Genomic DNA, 18,194 nt, shown 5'->3' with positions numbered 1-18,194 from the left:
CCTGTTTTTAATTATTTTATGTGTATGGGTGTTTTGCTTGCATACATGTCTTTGCATCATTACTTGTATGCCTGAGGAAGCCAGAAGAGGGTGTCAGATCCCCTAGAATTAAAGTTACAGGTGGGTACTGGAAGTTGAACCTGGGTCCTCTGGAAGAGCACACAGTGCTCTTAACCATGGAGCCATCTCTCTAGGCCCCATAATTTTTTCTTATGAAGCCCTTCATTGTGTCCTGTGCTCTGGGATATTGAGAAGCCATGGCCTCCACTGATCGATGCCAGCATATCCTTCTTAGTTAATTGTGAAAAAAAATTAAGAAATGTCTTCTGATTTGTCAAATGTCTCCCTGGGGATCTGCACAGCCAGCTTCGATGCTTAATAGCTGGCACAGGTCAAACATTGGCAGCGCCTGCTGGGGTGCAGGGCACTGATAGGCATCTGTTTGTTGTAGGTGACCAGCCTTAGGCATTTTAGTGACATCCTATCAAAATGCAAATAGCCACCTTGGGCTCCCACTGTCCCATGAGGGTTATGATGAGGCCAATGCCTAGCATGACCTCTAGCCTCCTCTGCCCTCCTGAGAAGCAGTGCCTCTGGCTACACACAACTCACAGAGAGCTGCTGTCTGGCACCAGATGAGGGTGGTCATGTCAGAACAGCTCAGATGAGCAACCAGCTCCTCACACTTGACATTTCCAACCACACAGGTGCCCCTCAGGCACAATAGAGGGAACACACTGCATGGGGCCTACAGGGAAAGGCATGCTCACTCCCATCCCATTCACGAACCTGGGAGATAAGCAGGGCACATGGCTGATGGTCTGTGTCCTTGCACTGTGTCCAAGCCCCATCTCTCCTGCCACTGGTACTGGGTTCACGGATCACCCATGGCATGAGGACATCCTGGGAAACCGGCATGATACAGACCTTGAAAGAGCAGGAGCCAGGTACACCCCACACAGGGCCATCTCCTACAGGGGTACAGAGGAGTCTGTTGGACTCCTATGCAAGAGTCCTCAGGCAAGCCCAGGCAGAGCTATGGGGCCAGAGAAACCTCAGATGGGATGCACTGCACAGGGCAGAAGCAGAATATCTCTTTGAGTAGGGATAAGGCAGGGCTGGATAACAAGTGGGCTCCAGTAGAAGCAAGCACAAACTAGAAAGGCTGGGGACAGTCCTCTGTTCAGGTCAGCGTGTGTCAGTGCCTGGCTTTGAACATCAAGGGCTGGCTGGGGCCAAGGCTCAGATAAGCTGTGAGTACAGCTTGTGCCCCAGGGTTGAGAAGCTTAGCTCTGAGAGCTGCCAAGATACCCTCCCCTTCCCTCCCTGCTCTTCTGATATGGGCCTGCCTCTGTCAGAGCATCTCCCTTTCTCCAGAGAGGGCCTTTCCGTAGTCTGGTGAGCTAATGGAAGGCAGGGGACAAGGAGGAGAAAGAAGGGGAATCATGGTCCTGAAATGTGCCCTCCCTCCTTCTCCAGCAGTGAGGCCTCTAGGCAGGTCTGTCCCACATGGCTGCACAGTTTGTACACCTGGCACCAGCCTCTGCTTCTGCATACCCAGGCCTGGACCCCATTTAGCTCTAGGATAGGGCATTTATGTCTTTACACAGAAAAGGTGCCCAATAGCCACACCTCCTGTTGGGCAGCACCCTTTAATAATGTGTGCCTCGGGGAAAGCCTGTTGGAATGGATCAGCTTCAAATTTAACAGCTTAGATCACTTGAAGGGCAGCTGTGCCCTGGGTAGCCTGGATTCCGGTTCCTGCTGCCTCAAAGCATTTTCATTCACAAGCCTGGGCAGGGAGGGCCGGAATCACGGGCTGGAGAGACTTCACCCACCCTCCCACCACCGTCCCTTTCCCTGTGCCCTCTCATGATGAACTCAGGACTCTGTCATGTGCACCCCCCCAGGAAACACTTTAGCCAGTGTTACCAAGCTGAGGGGTGTGGGAATGAATGCCCTGGGGAACAGTTACAGTGTTACTCAAGGTAGGATCTGAAGCTGTGTCCTGGCCGCCTGACCAACTCAGACTCAGCCCCTGTCCTCGAAAATCCAATTAAAAGAACCATGGTCATGGTAAAAAAAATAGAAAAAAAAAAGAGGGAGAGAGATAAATTCAATCAGTATAGCACATTAGGAAGACAGACCAAGAGGTCCAGCGATGCCCTGCTTAAGTCTATCTTCAGGTTCCTCACATGAGATTTAGGTTTAAATGGAAGACAAAAGAGTATACACAGCTAAGCAGTACTGGCCTGGGTGTGGTCCTGTCCATCACTGACCTCCTAGAGTCTCAGCTCTACTCTCCTGTAAGGTGGTCTGAAAGTCGCAAGTCTCTTTGCTGAAGAAAGTGTCCCTTCTGGCTGGCCCAGGCTTTAGCACTTTCTTTTCCCAGCTTGAGATTCCTGGGGGAATTATAATTTCTCTCATTTGGCATAAATTCTCTCATTTCCCTTTGTCAGAAAACACCTTATTGCCTTCATCCCCTGAATACAGAATTCTGGGTTAGCATTTTCTTTCTTAGCATGTTTCCATGCTGCTCTAACATTTTCTCACAGATAGTGAGGTTAAACACTGGTCCATTTATTCTTATTTCTATTCCAAACATCCATCCACATTTGGGTAGGCAAACAAATGGGCAAGTAAACAAATACGGTTGTGATAGTTAAGTTTTATTGCTGCTGGGCATAGTGTCCAACACCTTTAACCCCTGCACTTGGGAGGTAGGGGTAAGGCAGATTTCTGCATTCAAGGCCACCCTGATGTTCAAATCAAGTTCCAGGACAGCCAGGGCTACACAGAGAAACCCTGTCTTGAAAAAACAAAAATGTTTTAATTGTCAGTTTAATGCAATCTAGAATCATTTGGATAGAGTTTCAGTGAGGGATTGTCTTGATTGCTGATTGATATGAGAGACCCTAGCCCACTGTGGGTAGCACCATTCCCTGAGCGTGAGGTCCTGGCTTGTAGAGTGGGGACTAAGCACAGGCAGGCATGTATTCATTCTCTCACTGCTCTTGGCTGTGAATGTGACCAGCTGCTCAAGTCCTGTCCTGCCTTCTCCACAGTGATGGATGGTACCCAGAATTGCAGCAAAATCAACACTCTCTTTTATGAATTTATTTGGTTTTTTGAGACAGGGCTTTTCTGTGTAAGAGATCTGGCTGTGCTGGAACTCGCCCTCTCAACCAGGCTGGCCTCAAACTCAGAGATCCTTCTGTCTCTGCCTCCTGAGTGCTGGGATTAAAGGTGTGAGCCACCACATCTAGCAACTAATGAACACTTCCTTCCTTCCTTCCTTCCTTCCTTCCTTCCTTCTTTTTTTTCTTTCTTTTCTTTTCTTTTTTCTTTTTTCTTTTTTTTTGGTTTTTTTTTGAGACAGAGTTTCTCTGTCTGTATTGCTTTGGAGGCCGTCCTGGTACTTGCTCATTAGACCAGGCTGGCCTCAAACTCACAGAGATCCACCTGCCTCTGCCTCCTAAGTGCTGGGATTAAAGGTGTGCGCCATCACCACCCGACAATGAACACTTTCTTAAAGTTACTTTTGTCCAGGTGTTTTATTGAAGCAACAGGAACAAAACCAGGCCAGTGGTCCATCCACGAGATGGAATATTACGCAGCCACGAAGCACTGCCATATACTGCAATGTAGAGGAACCTGGAAATTATGATGTTTGAGGAAAGAAGCCAGACACAAGGGACCGTGTCATAGGAACCACTGACATGGCATGTCTCAGATAAGCAGATCCACAAAGATGTAGGATGTGTCTGGCAATCAGAATTGTAATGGGGGAAGCTGGAAGTGGTAACTGTGGGGTTCATTGGGAGAGATGACAATCCTTTGCCATAATGATGGGAAAACCACTGACCACAGTTTGGACTGGTAGGTCCTATGGCAGGTGAGTATGTCTCATAAGCTATTGCCATTGGTACTGTGGTCTGGGTTCTGCCTTCCTCGCCACCTGTCTCTGTCTTGTTATGCAGTTTGGGCTCTGGAAAGTATATGACTTTGTGACCCCCAAAGTAGTAATAGTTGTAGTAGTTGTTGTTGTTCTCCCCCTCCCTCTCTCCCTCCCCCTTCCCCTCCTCCTGTGATTGGGTGATCTGCCTGCCTGTCTACCTGAGCACCACATGTATGCCTGGTGCCCACCGAGGCCAGAAAAGGGAATCGAGTCCCCTGGTATTAGAATTATAGCTGGTTGTGAGCAACCGTGTAGATGCTAGGTATCCAACCTGTGTCTGTGGAGGAGAAGTCAGTGTTCTTAACTGCTGAGCCATCTCTTCAGCCCAACTTTCTAATTATTGATATTTAAGAACAGAGATGTCCCTAGAGCAGTTAGAGCACAGAAGGGCAGACTGAGGGTGGGGCGGGGCATATGGAAGGGAAGACAGAGGGAGAAAGCCACCATGTCCCCCAGCTCAGGCCAAGTCTGCTATCACCTCCCACTCTCCCAGAGACTTGCTCTCCATACTGTTACTTCTGGTTCATGGAGAAGGCGAGATTCTGACTCCCTCCTGGCCTGGCTCTGCCACCTGCTGAGAGCAGCCACCATTTCCAAGCACCATGTGACCCTCAGTGTACAGCGAGGGAGAACATGTCAGTGTTCCTTGATCACCTGGGCATTCTTGTGGCTCTCTTGCCTACCTAGCTTGCTCATTCATACCCCAACAATGGCTTCCAACCACTTGTGTTCATTCTCTTTGTCACAGTGTCTTAAAACACACAAGGGAGTGATTCTGTTACACCAGACTTCCACACCATGTCTCAGAGGGCCAAGTCAAGGTGTGGGGAGGGCTCCTACCAGAGACTCTGGGGAAAACACACCTTCAGTTCTTGGGCTTGCCCTTTCTTCCATCTTCAAAATAAAACAGGCCATGTTTTCTCTCTGTCTGCCTATTTGTCGCTTCTGATAATCCAAGATAGTTGTACCTTTCAGGATCTTGAACTGAGCCATACCTGTTAAGCCCTTTGGGCCTAGAAGGTCATGGCCACAGGTTCCTTCTGGGATCTGGGATCTGGGAGTTTGGGAGTGTTATCATGACCCTCTAGCCTTTAGGTGCTGCAGCTCATTTCAATCACTAGTCACTACTTGTGATCTGCAGCAGATATGCATCTGGTGACAGATGGCATAAGATCCTGGTCCCTGCCAGGCAGTAGTAGCATGTGCCTTTAATCCCAGCATTCTGGAGACAGAGGCAGGTGGATCTCTGTGAGTTCGAGGGCAGCCTGGTCTACATTGTGAGTTCCAGGCAGGTAGAATTGTTACATAGAGAAACCCTGTCTTGGAGGGATGAAAAGATCCTGGAACCCTTTCTGATCTGTACCCCGTGCAATATCACAGCACCTCTAAACACCGGAGGACATCCTCCATCATCTGCACACTGCAGGAGCTCCACCCTCTGTACGGTCACCCTGCTCAGTTCGTCACACCACTGACCCTGAGCATTGTCCCATGTAGTCCCGAGATGTTGTCTCCTGCCTCCACAGTAGATAACACACTCCAGGAGTGCAGAGGCTACCCAGTACATGGGGCAATCCAGCAGCAGTGTTTTGAATGAAGCAAGAAGGACTTCACAGAGCGGGGCTTTGGGGGGAACAGCTCCAGCCCTGCCACTGTTTCTTGGCATGGGTCTCTGTCTAGTTGTCAATTCAGAGGCACAAAGAGCCCTTGGCACAGCCTGAGAGAACAGAAGGGGCTGTGTGCTTCTGTCCATCTGGAGCCCCTAGTTGGGGTGCTTGGGGGGCCACTTTAGCTGATGAAGTCCTTTCTGACTGTGGTGAAGTCGTAGGTCTACAAGGGGAGCTCTGCCTAGCTCCTCTGCAGAACCCACTCAGCCATGCTTTGGAACGCATTTATCTAGCCTCCCTACCCCTTCTGAGCGTGGCCTTGGCCTTCAGTAGTAGAGAACGGTCTTTAGTGGTCCAGTGCAACCATGGGTAAATGACACCCATGTGTTGGCAGGAGAACCTAGCTTGTGCCTTCCTGGCTGGCAGAGTCTCAGGACATTGAGAAGGGAGTGTTATTCATGGACAGAGAGCAGGGATGCCCGAGAGGCACCAGCTAAGCAGGTCTGGGCACATTTACATCCCTTCCCCAGGTCTGTGGGGACTTCATATGGCTTTGGTGTGGTTGCTAATTACAGCAAACACAGTCATAGTTGGAGAATTTTCATGTGGCATTATTGGGCCCAGGGCTGAAAAGATGCAGCCGGTGGCCAAGTAGATGGAAGGCCAGTGGGGCAGCCGTGTTGTTTACCGAGGCAAAGCTCCTCTGGGGAGAATTCTGCTAGAGACCATGGAGACTCTAAAATGGGGATTGAAGAGACCAGTGTTAGACAGGGAAGATAGCTCAGTCAGTGAAGCGCTTGCTCCAAAGGGAGCCATTTGATCACCAAGACAAACAAACAAAAACAAAAAACACAAAACCAAAATTGGACTGGACTGGGGGTAGGGTTGGTGCCTAATAGCAATCAGCACTGGGGAGATGAGGACAAAAGGATCTCTGAGGCTTGCATAGCTTATTTGGTGAGGTCTCAGCAACTGGAGAGACTGTCCCAAAAAAACAAACAAAGTGGATGTACAGCTGAGGTGGCCTCTACATGTACACCTTACTCATGAGCACACAAATGCACCTGTATCACACACACACACACACACACACACACACACACACACACACACACACACAGAAAGAGAGAGAGAGAGAGAGAGAGAGAGAGAGAGAGAGAGAGAGAGAGAGAGAGAGAGAGAGAGACTCACCAAGGGGTTACTGTGTCTGGCCAAGGAGATGCAATTGCTGGTTTTCTATGGTAAGAGTATGAGTGTCTGGGACATTTGGAGTTTATAACCAGGAACCCGCCATCGGGCAGATGGATGAGTGTGTTTGGAGGGTCTCGACAAGCTTGCTTCTGTAACTCTAGATACAATGCCTTTCTCTGCATGCCTCCTAACCCACAAACCCTGCCAAGTCAGCTTGTGTCTCGCACAAAGCAGCACCCTGGACTCCAGCACCCGGACAGGACCTGGCCAGCTCAGGGCAATCCTGTTCCCTCTCCTGGCTTGCCTGTTAAGCCTCTCCACATCTAACACATTAATTCCCAAAGAATGAAACAGCCAGGGGGACCTGAGAGATCTGGGACTTGCTCCAGAGGATTAATAACTTCCCCAACCTGACAGGACAAGTCTGAAGTCCCACTGTCTTTTGTTATTCTTGTCGTGTTTCAGTGGTGCTCACATGGCCTCACAGACATCCCGGGCAAGAGACAAGAAGAGGAGGCCTGGTGCAGAGCTGTGGGACTTTTCTCTAATTCCTCCCTCAATCAAAGAGCATCAGCAGCTTCTGACGTCACACTTTGATATAAAGATCAGCCAATTATTTCTTCATCAAAAAGACAAACCACTGCTTGTTTGGGTTTGCCTTTGAACTTAAGGCTTCTGCGTGATGGCAAAACCCTGTCAATGAACCAGCAAATCCCTAGGAGCCGCCTAAGGCTCATCATCTGTCCTGGCTGGTGTGGGAGGGGATGAAGTCTTAAGACTACCCAAAGCTGAGTTCCCACAGAATTTCAGCCTTGAAATGGTGTACAAAACCTCCGGAGTATGCACTGTTTCTCTCCTTACTTATAAATCGGAGGATGTACCATGTCGGGTGAGATCACTTATGATTATAGGGATGTCCACTGGGCTTCTGTGAAATTGCATGTTGTGATAGTTAGCTTTAATTGTCTACTTGACACAACCTAGATGGCCTGGCAAAAGTGTCTCAATGAGGGACTGTCTATATTGGACTGGCCTGTTGGGGATTGTCTTAATTATGCTAATTGATGTGTTAAGATCCAGCCCTCTGTGTGTGGCACCATTTCCTGATCCTGGACTGTATAACAGTGGAGGAATAAAGTGGGAAAAAAGCAAGAAGGCAAGCAAGCAGGGAAGCATTCATATCTCCTTGCTCTTGACTGCGGATGTGGCATGACCAGATGTTTAAAGTTCCTGATGCCTTCACTTCCCCATAATCATGGATTGTAACCTGAAATTCTGAGATAAAATAAACCCTGTTTTTCCTAATAGCTTTTTGTCAGGATATTTTATTACAACAATAGAAATGAAACTAGAACACATGTCCATCTTCTCTCCTGGACATTGCCTCACTCAGGGGCAGTGTATCTGCATTGACAGCTGGGGAGTAAAGTCTTCAGCTCCACCTTGCTGTTGCCATTCTTGGCCCTTTCTATTTCAACTACATTTAAAACCACCTTGCGCCGGGTATTGGTGGCACACGCCTTTAATCCCAGCACTCGGGAGGCAGAGGCAGGCGGATCTCTGTGAATTCGAGGCCAGCCTGGTCTACAGAGCAAGTGCCAGGATAGGCTCCAAAGCTACACAGAGAAACCCTGTCTCGAAAAACCTAAATAAATAAATAAATTAAACCACCTTGCTAGCACTTATGCTTGTCTGCATGCATGCACACATGTGTTCATGATGGACAGGTCAGTTTCATTCAGAAACCCTCAGCCAAGGATGCCTGAGTTAGTGTTGAACTCATGGGAGGGGCTCTTTCTGTCTCTATATCCCTCTCTTTCTCTCTCTCTCTCTTTTCTTTCAGTATCTCTTTCTTTTAGTGCCAGAGAAAGAAGTCTTTTGGCTACATCTCCAGCCCTTTTTTCTATTTTGATTTTGGGACAAGGTCTTGGGGTATTGCCCAGGCTGGCCTTGAACTCACTTTGCAGCCCAGACAGAGTGATTTGCAGTCCTCACGACTCAACTCCAGGAGTAGATGAGATTACATACTTGTAGGGAGCCCGTCCCTGCATTCACCATTACAAGATGGCGCCTGCATCCAGCAGGCACCGAATGTAAACAAGATTATTGTGCAGGCGCTGGGTAACTTTCCATTCCTTGATCTCTGCCTATTCCGTGGCGTCATATGGTCCGATGATCTGCAGCCAATCATGGGGTGACACGTCCGAGGCGGCGGTTGCCAGCCTTTATTAGGGGACGGGATTTTTGGCTCAGGGTCTCCGCTTTTGTAAGCTTATGCTCTCCTCTCAAGACGCAATAAAGCTTTACTGCAGAAGGATCCGAATGTCCTATGTGGTTCTTGCCGGCAAGACGATCGCGTGGGACATCTGGTGCCGAAACCCGGGTACTTGTTAACATCGCTGGCACCGTGGAGACCCCTCGGACGGGGCGGATTCAGAACTACAGGGTGGTAAATTCGGAGAGGTATGTCTTTTCTGGACTTTGGCTTGGGATTGTTGATCTTTTTCACTGTTGTAGCAATCTTGAAGAAGTCCAGAATTACATGTCAGAAACCAAATGTAGTGAGAGATGGGGCGCGCCCAACAATAAAATATAAGGAAAAAGGACCTCCCGGGGTGTCTAATGACAAGGGAGTGAGTAATTTGTTAGATGATTCTGTAAATAAGTTTAAAGCTTTAAATCTTGATAGCTCTGATGACTCTGAAAGCTCAAGAGATAAAGTTTTAGAGGAAACAGCTCAGCTAGGTAAAAAAGAAACAAAAAAGGAGGGAGAGAAAATAGGGGATAACCGGTCACACCCCGGTAAATTTAAGAGACCTGTTAATCCAGCGGGTGTACTTCCATCAGCACCCCCATTATTTGGTACCGACTCCTTTTTACCATTAGAGGAGCGGAGAAAATTGCAGATGGCTTTCCCAGTCTTTGACAGGGGAAAAGGCCGTGCATGTTATTCAACACTTCTTGGAGGCCTGGAATGCCTGGGGAAAGCCTCATATAACGTGCCCATCGCACGCTTAAGTCTTATTTAATCAAACAAAAGGAGGGAATGGGAGCATCCTTACCCTCGGTGCCAAGAGTTGCAATATCCATGGCACTTTTTACCTTTAATTTTCTAAACATTGACGCTCAGGGCCATACTGCGGCCAAGCGTCACACCTCAGAACCTAAAAGGCCAAAGGAAATGGTAAAAGATATCTTAACTGGTCTTTGGAGAGGCCCGGATCCTATTCTCATAAGATCCAGGGGAGCTATATGTGTTTTTCCACAGGATGAAGAGAATCCCCTGTGGATCCCGGAAAGACTCACACGAAGAGCCCCTTTGGACCCTCAAAAGTCGGAACTCCACCCTCTCCCCGGGAGTTGAGAGCCGCTATTATCCAGATTAACTCCTGTCCTTGACGGAGAGATTGTCATCATAGATCGCTTCAGCTGTCTCCTATTTTAAGGAATGGGTGGGGATGGGATTGTTTGGTGCAGCCGTTTGCTGCGGATTGGTGTTGCTTCTCTGGCTGGTCTGTAGGCTCAGGGCTCAAACTAAGAGAGACAAGGTGGTTATCGCCCAAGTGCTTGTAGCTTTGGAACAAGGGGCTTCCACTGATATTTGGCTAACTATGCTTAAGCAATAGGCCACCGGCTAGACAGCTCTTGCACACCCGGAGCCTAGGCTCATTGCACAGGGTAGAATGTCTGGTTTGAGCAGCCCATGAGGGATGTTGAGCAAGGCATCACATGGAGAGTTGCCCAGTATACAGGCTTCTCTGGGAGGAATGTTGTCCTGCATAAGGGTTGCCTGCCCTAGTCTCCCTTTCCCAGAAAAACGGCAGAGGACAGGTCGAGAGCGCTTCGGGTCAAGCTAACAGCCTGATGGCGACTCTTATACACAGTCTTAATGTTTGATTGGGAAGGTACAACCTCTGCCTCTATCCCTCAACATATGGGTGACCTATTTGCTTGTAAAAATATGAAGCCTTATCATTAATTAATAAAAAAGGGGGAGATGTAGGGAGCCGTCCCTGCATTCTCCTTTACAAGATGGTGCCTGCATCCGGCAGGCACCGAATGTAAACAAGATTATTGTGCAGGCGCTGGGTAACTTTCCATTCCTTGATCTCTGCCTATTCCGTGGCGTCATATGGTCCAATGAGCTGCAGCCAATCATGGGGTGACACGTCCGAGGCGGCCGTTGCCAGCCTTTATTAGGGGACGGGATTCTTGGCTCGGGGTCTCCGCTTTTGTAAGCTTATGCTCTCCTCTCAAGACGCATTAAAGCTTTACTGCAGAAGGATCCGAATGTCCTATGTGGTTCTTGCCGGCAAGACGATCGCGCGGGACACATACTTGCGCCCCAGACCTAGCTCTGCTTTAGCTTCTTCGTTCAAAGTAATCACCCTGCACAATTCTCATCTGCAGGTTTCCCTCACACAAGTGTTCCCTCCTCCACAGAAGCCTGCATAATGGGACTTGTTAACTCCTCCACAGCTCTGTCCCAGGGTCCCTGCTACACCAGCCTCTGTCTGCCCTTTGGCTAACAGTCCTCTCTTGGGATGAGGAGCAGCATCCACTACCTCTCTCTTCAGTTCTTTACAGGACCACCTTTACCCTGGGTCTTCTTTAGTATCCAGCACTTCCTGAGAATGGCTCCTTCACATAGACCTAATTGGCTTACACCATCTGTGTAAGGACCTATGTGTCCTTCCACATAGGATGCTATAAATCAACTCACCCATTTCCTCCTCTTGCTGCTTATCCAGTTTTCCTGTCAACAGAGAGGCTAATACAGAGGATGACTGCAGTTGGTCCTTTGCCCGCTGTAATTGTTCCCTTAAACGTATAACCTCCCTCTGGGCAGCTGCACTGACTTTACATATCTTCCTTACTGCACATAATCATAGCTAGGTGCCCGCTGCAGCTGCTTGTTAATACTCTTGTGCTATTCTCGCTCGAGGACCTTAATATTGGTTCTAGATCCTGGTTTATATTCTCAAAGCATCTTGGTACTCAAGGACAGACCATACTCATCAAAAAGGCATGTTGTTCTATATCACTTAGATGACTGCTACCCTGAGATTCTCCCCACAGACACCCCCTCCTTTGGGTGGCCCTGTCTTAGTTTCTCTTCCTTCCTTCCTTCTTTCTTTCTTTCTTTCTTTCTTTCTTTCTTTCTTTCTTTTTTTGAGACAGGGTTCCTCTGAACCTTTCGGAGGCTGTCCTGGAACTTGCTCTGTAGACCAGGTTGGCCTCGAACTCACAGAGATCCGCCTGTCTCTGTCCCGAGTGCTGGGATTAAAGGTGTGTACCACTGCCACCGGGCTCTGTCTTAGTTTCTTGTCTCACACCTCTCTACTTTTGCTTTGGGAACTATCCCCAAAAGGCACACTGCCACCACCACCCCTCTGCAGACACTCCACCCTCGGGCAGCATACCTTCAGCTGTTTGCTCACTACCCCTAGCAGGAGCAAGCAATACCAGGGCTTCCCCAGAATTTATCTCTGGTTTCTGTCAAGTCCTACTGATTATGCCAATGAATAACAAAAATTTTTGCCTTGGTTGGGTGGGTTGTGACTAGGTAACATCTACCCTTTCCTCATAAAGTCCCAATGACAAAGTTCAGTTCCACCAAAGTTCACACCGGAGAACCAGCGAGTTAGTGGGGTTTATGGGCAGGAGCATGGGTGACCTTAAAACAGTCACACTGGAAGGCCTTCACTCAGCAGGGACGATGGCTCCCCACTACTGTGTAGATAGAGCCCCTTTCCTAGTTCTCCCCAACCTATATCCTCTAGCTTCTCCCTGGGACCCTGAGGTCATATGCAGTCAGAGTAGAATTGCATACAATGGCTGGAAGGGGTGACTCAGCTGAGGCTCTTTTTCTGTGAGAGAAGGTCAACAAGTCCACTTCTGAAGCTCTGTGGCAAGCGAGCCCAGGCGCACTGATGATGGCTGGCTGGTCGCAGTTTGGCTTGGAGGATATTCTTGTGCAACACACGCTGCCCATTGAACCATCTCCCCAGCCCAATGTGCGGCTTTCCTGCAAACCCCAAATTATTCTGAAAGGAAAAAAAGATCTTTAGAAGCAATGGCACTGAGTCCCAGGAAGGTGTCTGGGAACCCAGCATCAGAAGTCAGGGTGTCAGGGAGGGCGAGAGGGGCAGACCTGTTTAAGGTGTCCCTGGAGCACTCAGGGTTCTCTTGTAGGGAAGTACAGAGGTCAGCAGGTCAGCGAGCGCCTATCTTCATGAAGATGAAGATGCAGATGGGATTAAGCACAAACACACACAGGCCTCTGCCCTGCCCTGGGCATGTGCCTCCCTCTTCTGCACCGTGTTTTCCAGGACAGTGAGCAAACAGTAATTTACCAGTTTCCATGGACACCTCAGAGTATTTGATGGCAGTGATTGTGTGGACGGCAGCTGTATCTTTTCCTTGGTCTCTGTGCCTTTCTGGATGGGGAAAACCAGCAGGCATCTTGAGAGCTCTGAACCCCCATGTGCCAGTGGCTAGGCTTGGATGAAGGGAGAGCCTGGGTCTTAGTCTAGTGTGTTGGGAAGAGGGAGGGGCAGCCACGTGTGAGTAGCAGGGACATCAATGGCAAGTCTTCCTGTCACTCTTTAAAACTTCAGCCGAGTCTATTCCCCAGTCCCTCTTTAAAAACAGGGAACAAAATGCAGTTTCTCCTATACTGCTGGGAGGAAGGAGTGAAATCGGAAAAGCCTGCACCTTCTCCCATGCTGGCTCCCTCACAGCCAGGCCTGCAGGTGAGACCAGTCTCTATCTGTGACCGATCTCTAGCTGTACAGTCTAATGTCTACAACACAGGACAACAGACACTTTTACTAGTGTAGATAGTCTCCAACATGCGGTTTAGTCCTGCTGGGAGCTGTTTCAGGAACTCCTCCCTGTTCCCTTCTCCTCCCTCCCCACTCCCCGCTCCCCACAGGATGATGCAATATTTGCTTCTTGTGTCTACAAGGCTCCCTGAGCCCCTTCTGCGTTGCCAGACTGACCCCTGGCGGCCAACAGGAACATTGCTAGTTTCGGGGCTGCTACCTAATTTCCTTGTTGTGTTGCATCAGCCTCCTCGGAAGCCTGCCTGCTCACAGCCACCTGAAAGTCAAAGGTGTCAAGGGGTGGGGTGATGAAGAGTCAGAATGTCAAGACCATCTGGGGTTTTCCCTGTGTGAGGCCTCATTGTTCATTGTTTCCGGGATACCTGCTTGTGCTTGCCTATCCCCACAGCCCCACGCTCCCTCACACACCCACACCCACACACCGCTATTTCTCTATGTAACCCTGGATGTCCTGGAACTCACTCTGTAGACCAGGCTGGCCTCGAACTCAGAGGTCCACCAGCCTCTGCCTCCCTGTTAAGGGACAGCTGACTCCATTTTATTTTTAGTTAAACAATGTTAGACTTTGGTCATGTCTTTAGCTAAAGGTCAACTTTTTTGACTGGTTCTTCTTCAATCTTGTGACTTACACTTTGCAAATTGCTTCCATTGTTCGGAGAATTGACTGACTACAAGATGTTTCATAGTATGTTGTTAACTGTCTGACCATAAACCCATAGCATGTACCTTTCCTGCGATCATAAAAATAATTTTAAAATTCTACTTTTAATCACTTGCTCACTTGGTATAGAAGGGGCTGCTCTGCTTTTTTAATCTGAGTTGTTTTCATTCTCCTACTATGGGAGACTGAAAATCTGGCCCGGCTGTTACTAGATTTTTACTTTGCAACATCTTGGTGTTAGCTCCTGTTTTGTTTTGTTTTGTTTTTCGAGACAGGGTTTCTCTGTGTAGCTTTGGAGCCTATCCTGGCACTCGCTCTGGGGTCCAGGCTGGCCTCGAACTCACAGAGATCCTCCTGCCTCTGCCGCCTGAGTGCTAGGATCAAAGGCGTGTGCCACCAACGCCCGGCTTAGCTCCTGGTTTTTGACCTCATAACATCCCAAGTGCTGAGATTAAAGGCAGGTGCCACCTCTGCCCAGCTGTGCTTAGGTCTTGATGGACAGGAACTGGTGACCAAGGAGGACTCTCACAGAAAGTCCTTCTTCTGTAGCTGAGCCCAGGTCTAATGGCCCTTCAGCCTCAGCCCTCCGACTCTCATGGCACATGCATGGATGTATACACAGAATAAATCAATGTAAAAGGTGAAAAGTAAATAACAGAAGGGGACTGGGGAGATGGTTCAGAAGTGTGAGGACCAGAATTCTGATACTCAGTGCTCCTGTTAATGCCCAGGAGAGGAGGTAGCCCGCCTGTAATCCCAGATCTTGAGAAGCAGGCATAGGGGTCCCTGGGAAAAAAAAAAAAAACTAGACAAATTCGTAATTGTTGCCTGATGCAATTGAGAGACTGTTCACACATGAGCAATCAAAGAAGACACCTGATGTGAATCTCTGGCTTCCACTTGCAGGAATGCTCAAGGGCACATGAACTTGCACACACAGGTGGCCCCAACAAACATGAATACATGTATACACACCACACACATACATATGCACACATATATATACACACAGAAATAACGTTTAAAAGGAGTGTGTGTATGGGGGCGGGGGCTGGGATACAGCAGTCTCCCTTGCCTAGCATCCATCTTGACCTGGGTTCGATGACTAGTACTGCAACAAACAGAGAAGCAGAGGTTTCCTGGAGGCGCCTTTAGGGATGGGTCAAGAGTGAGACGGGGCAGGTATGACATCATGAGGACACTTAGCTCACATGGTATCTAGCAGCAGCGGCTCACACCCCTCCCCTTCCCCCCTTTCCCCTTGTATAGAATATATAATGATGTTATATTAGTATATTAATGTGAATTTGTTTTTGTTATTTTGAGACAGGGTCTCACTGTGGTTGGCCTGTAATTTCCTATGTAGACCATGTTGGCCTTGAGCTCACAGAGACCCACCTGTCTATGCCTCCTAAGGTGAATTAATTCTCTCCTTCCCTCCCTCTTTTCCTCCCTCCCTCCCTCCCTCCCTCCCTCCCTCTTTTTCCTCCCTCCCTCCCTCCTCCCTCCCTCCCTCCCCTCTTTTCCTCCCTCCCTCCCTCGCTCTCTTTCTTTCTTTCCTTCTTTCTGCAAGCTGGTCCCAAGTCACTATATAGCCAAGGATGATCTTAAACTGATCTTCGTGCCTCCACCTCCCAAGTGCTCGGACCCTAATGCTTCTCCATAAACTGGAAATCTGTGAGCAGATTGCTGATGAGATGTGTGACTGGCGCCCTCTGCTGGCCAATTACAGCACTGTAATTAAAATTTTCATCTTGAGGGTAGCTATATCCTGGTGAAAACAGGGCATTTTGTAAACTGAGAAACAACCACAAAGGTCATAGTAGTAACCAGGCATGGTGGCACATGCTAGTAATCCTGATGGAGTCAGGAGGATCAGGAGTACATGGTCATCTTCAGCCACACAGTGAAGGTCTGCCTAGGGACCAAACAGATTGTGTTTATGTATTTATGCATTTATATATGCATGTAGCAATTACAATGAAAGAAAAAGAGGCCATGAATTTGAGAAGGAGCAAGGAGAAATGGGGATATGGGAGAGGGGAGGAAAGGAAAAGGAGGAGTGATGTAATTGTAGTTCAATTTTTTTTTTTTTAAGACAGGGTTTCTCTGTGGCTTTGAAGGCTGTCTTGGAAGGAGCTCTTGTAGACCAGGCTGGTCTCGAACTCACAGAGATCCACCTGCCTCTGCCTCCCGAGTGTTGGGATTAAAGGCGTGCACCACCAACGGCCGGCATTGTAGTTCAATTTTTTAAAACCCTAAAAACAGGACACAAAAACTATTGCCAGTTGGGCCCATTGTGGGGAAACTGTGACCTCGAGTGTCTCCCATGTGGTGAAACTGTAGGGTCATATTTCCTTCTGGGGAGTGTCCCCCAATCTGCTCTAATATAATAGTCTCAGTCCCCCTGAATGTAGACATTTGAGACATAGGGATGCAGGCAGTGAGGTAGGTGAGCCTGTTGTTGGTGATAAACTTTTCAAAAGATATACTACCAGGTCAGAGGCAAGGAAGGTGTCGGTGGCTCTGACAGTAGGTTCTTAAGCCCTACTCCCTTCACAGTTTGGAGTGCCTGGCACGTTCTCCCTGCCTGCCTCCAGAGCCAACTAGTTTTTTAGCCCAGGGATGCCACAGTCAACCACACATGCTGACAGCTCCTGGCAGCTGCCCCTAAGCACCAGCTGCAGGACTATGAAAATAGACTTCCAGTTCCCCTTGCTGATTGTCCGAAGGTTCCCATCAAGGCCACTGGAGGGGCCAGGTGTTTGCCCTTCATGGAAGCCAATTCTGAAAACTCCCTTCTGGGCAGGGTGCTAACCACATACCCTGTTCTTGGCTGGGTATGTGAATGATGCAATTGTCAAGGAAGAAGTGAAATACATTGAAGTGGAGCTCCACTCCTTGGTGAGAGGCACCAGGAAGCTGACTTGAGAGTTGGTAATGTTTTAAAGACTTATCAGGAATAAATATCTGATTTCAAGGAAGAAGATTTGCTGGCTTTTCCTCTGACTACACTGAGAATACTTCATAAGTTGTTACACTTACCCACAGGCTGTTTCTCTCTTCCAAAAGACTCTCTTCCTCATTCTCTATTCACCTCTGTACCTCCAGGATATAATTCTTCCCTGTTTGTAAAATGGTAGTAAACCATTAATAAACCATGAACAAAGACTCTCAAAGAACTCATAAAGGAACTAGGAGCATGTCTCTCAGAACTGGCCACAGGTGGGAGTGTATCAGATGAGCAACTGTCTTATTTAGCGTCATATGAAGGTGGGGGAAGTTCCATTTCCAAAGACAGAGGCACACAAGTTGACAGCAAAACTAAGATAGGAAGGAGACTTAGCCGAGGGGCAGAGCCAGTGAGTATGCTTGGAACTGAAGATGGCTCTACCTATGTTTTGAAGTAGACACAAGTTCTTTTTTTTTAATTCTGATATCGGTTTACTCTCTGGCTTTTTTAAAAAAGATTTTATTTTATTTATTTATTATATATACAACATTCTGCTTCCATGTATATCTGCACACCAGAAGAGGGAACCAGATCTCATAACGGATGGTTGTGAGCCACTATGTGGTTGCTGGGAATTGAACTCAGGACCTCTGGAAGAACAGCCAGTGCTCTTAACCTCTGAGCCATCTCTCCAGTCCTAGACACAAGTTCTTTGTGTCTACTTTTTACACTAAGTTTCTCAGTGAAAAAAAAAAAAACACTAGCCAGGCGTTGGTGGCACACGCCTTTAATCCCAGTACTCGAAAGGCAGAGGCAGGCAGATCTCTGTGAGTTTGAGGCCAGCCTGGTCTCCAGAGAGAGTGCCAGGATAGGCTCCAAAGCTACACAGAGAAACCCTGTCTCGAAAAACAAAAAAAAAAAACAAAACAAAACAAAAAAAAAAACCACTTAAAAGTTAGTCTTCTTCCTCCTCCTC

This window comes from Cricetulus griseus, chromosome 3 (assembly GCF_003668045.3).
Source record: "Cricetulus griseus strain 17A/GY chromosome 3, alternate assembly CriGri-PICRH-1.0, whole genome shotgun sequence".
NCBI lineage: Eukaryota > Metazoa > Chordata > Mammalia > Rodentia > Cricetidae > Cricetulus > Cricetulus griseus.
Note: the sequence above shows the minus strand (reverse complement) of the source record.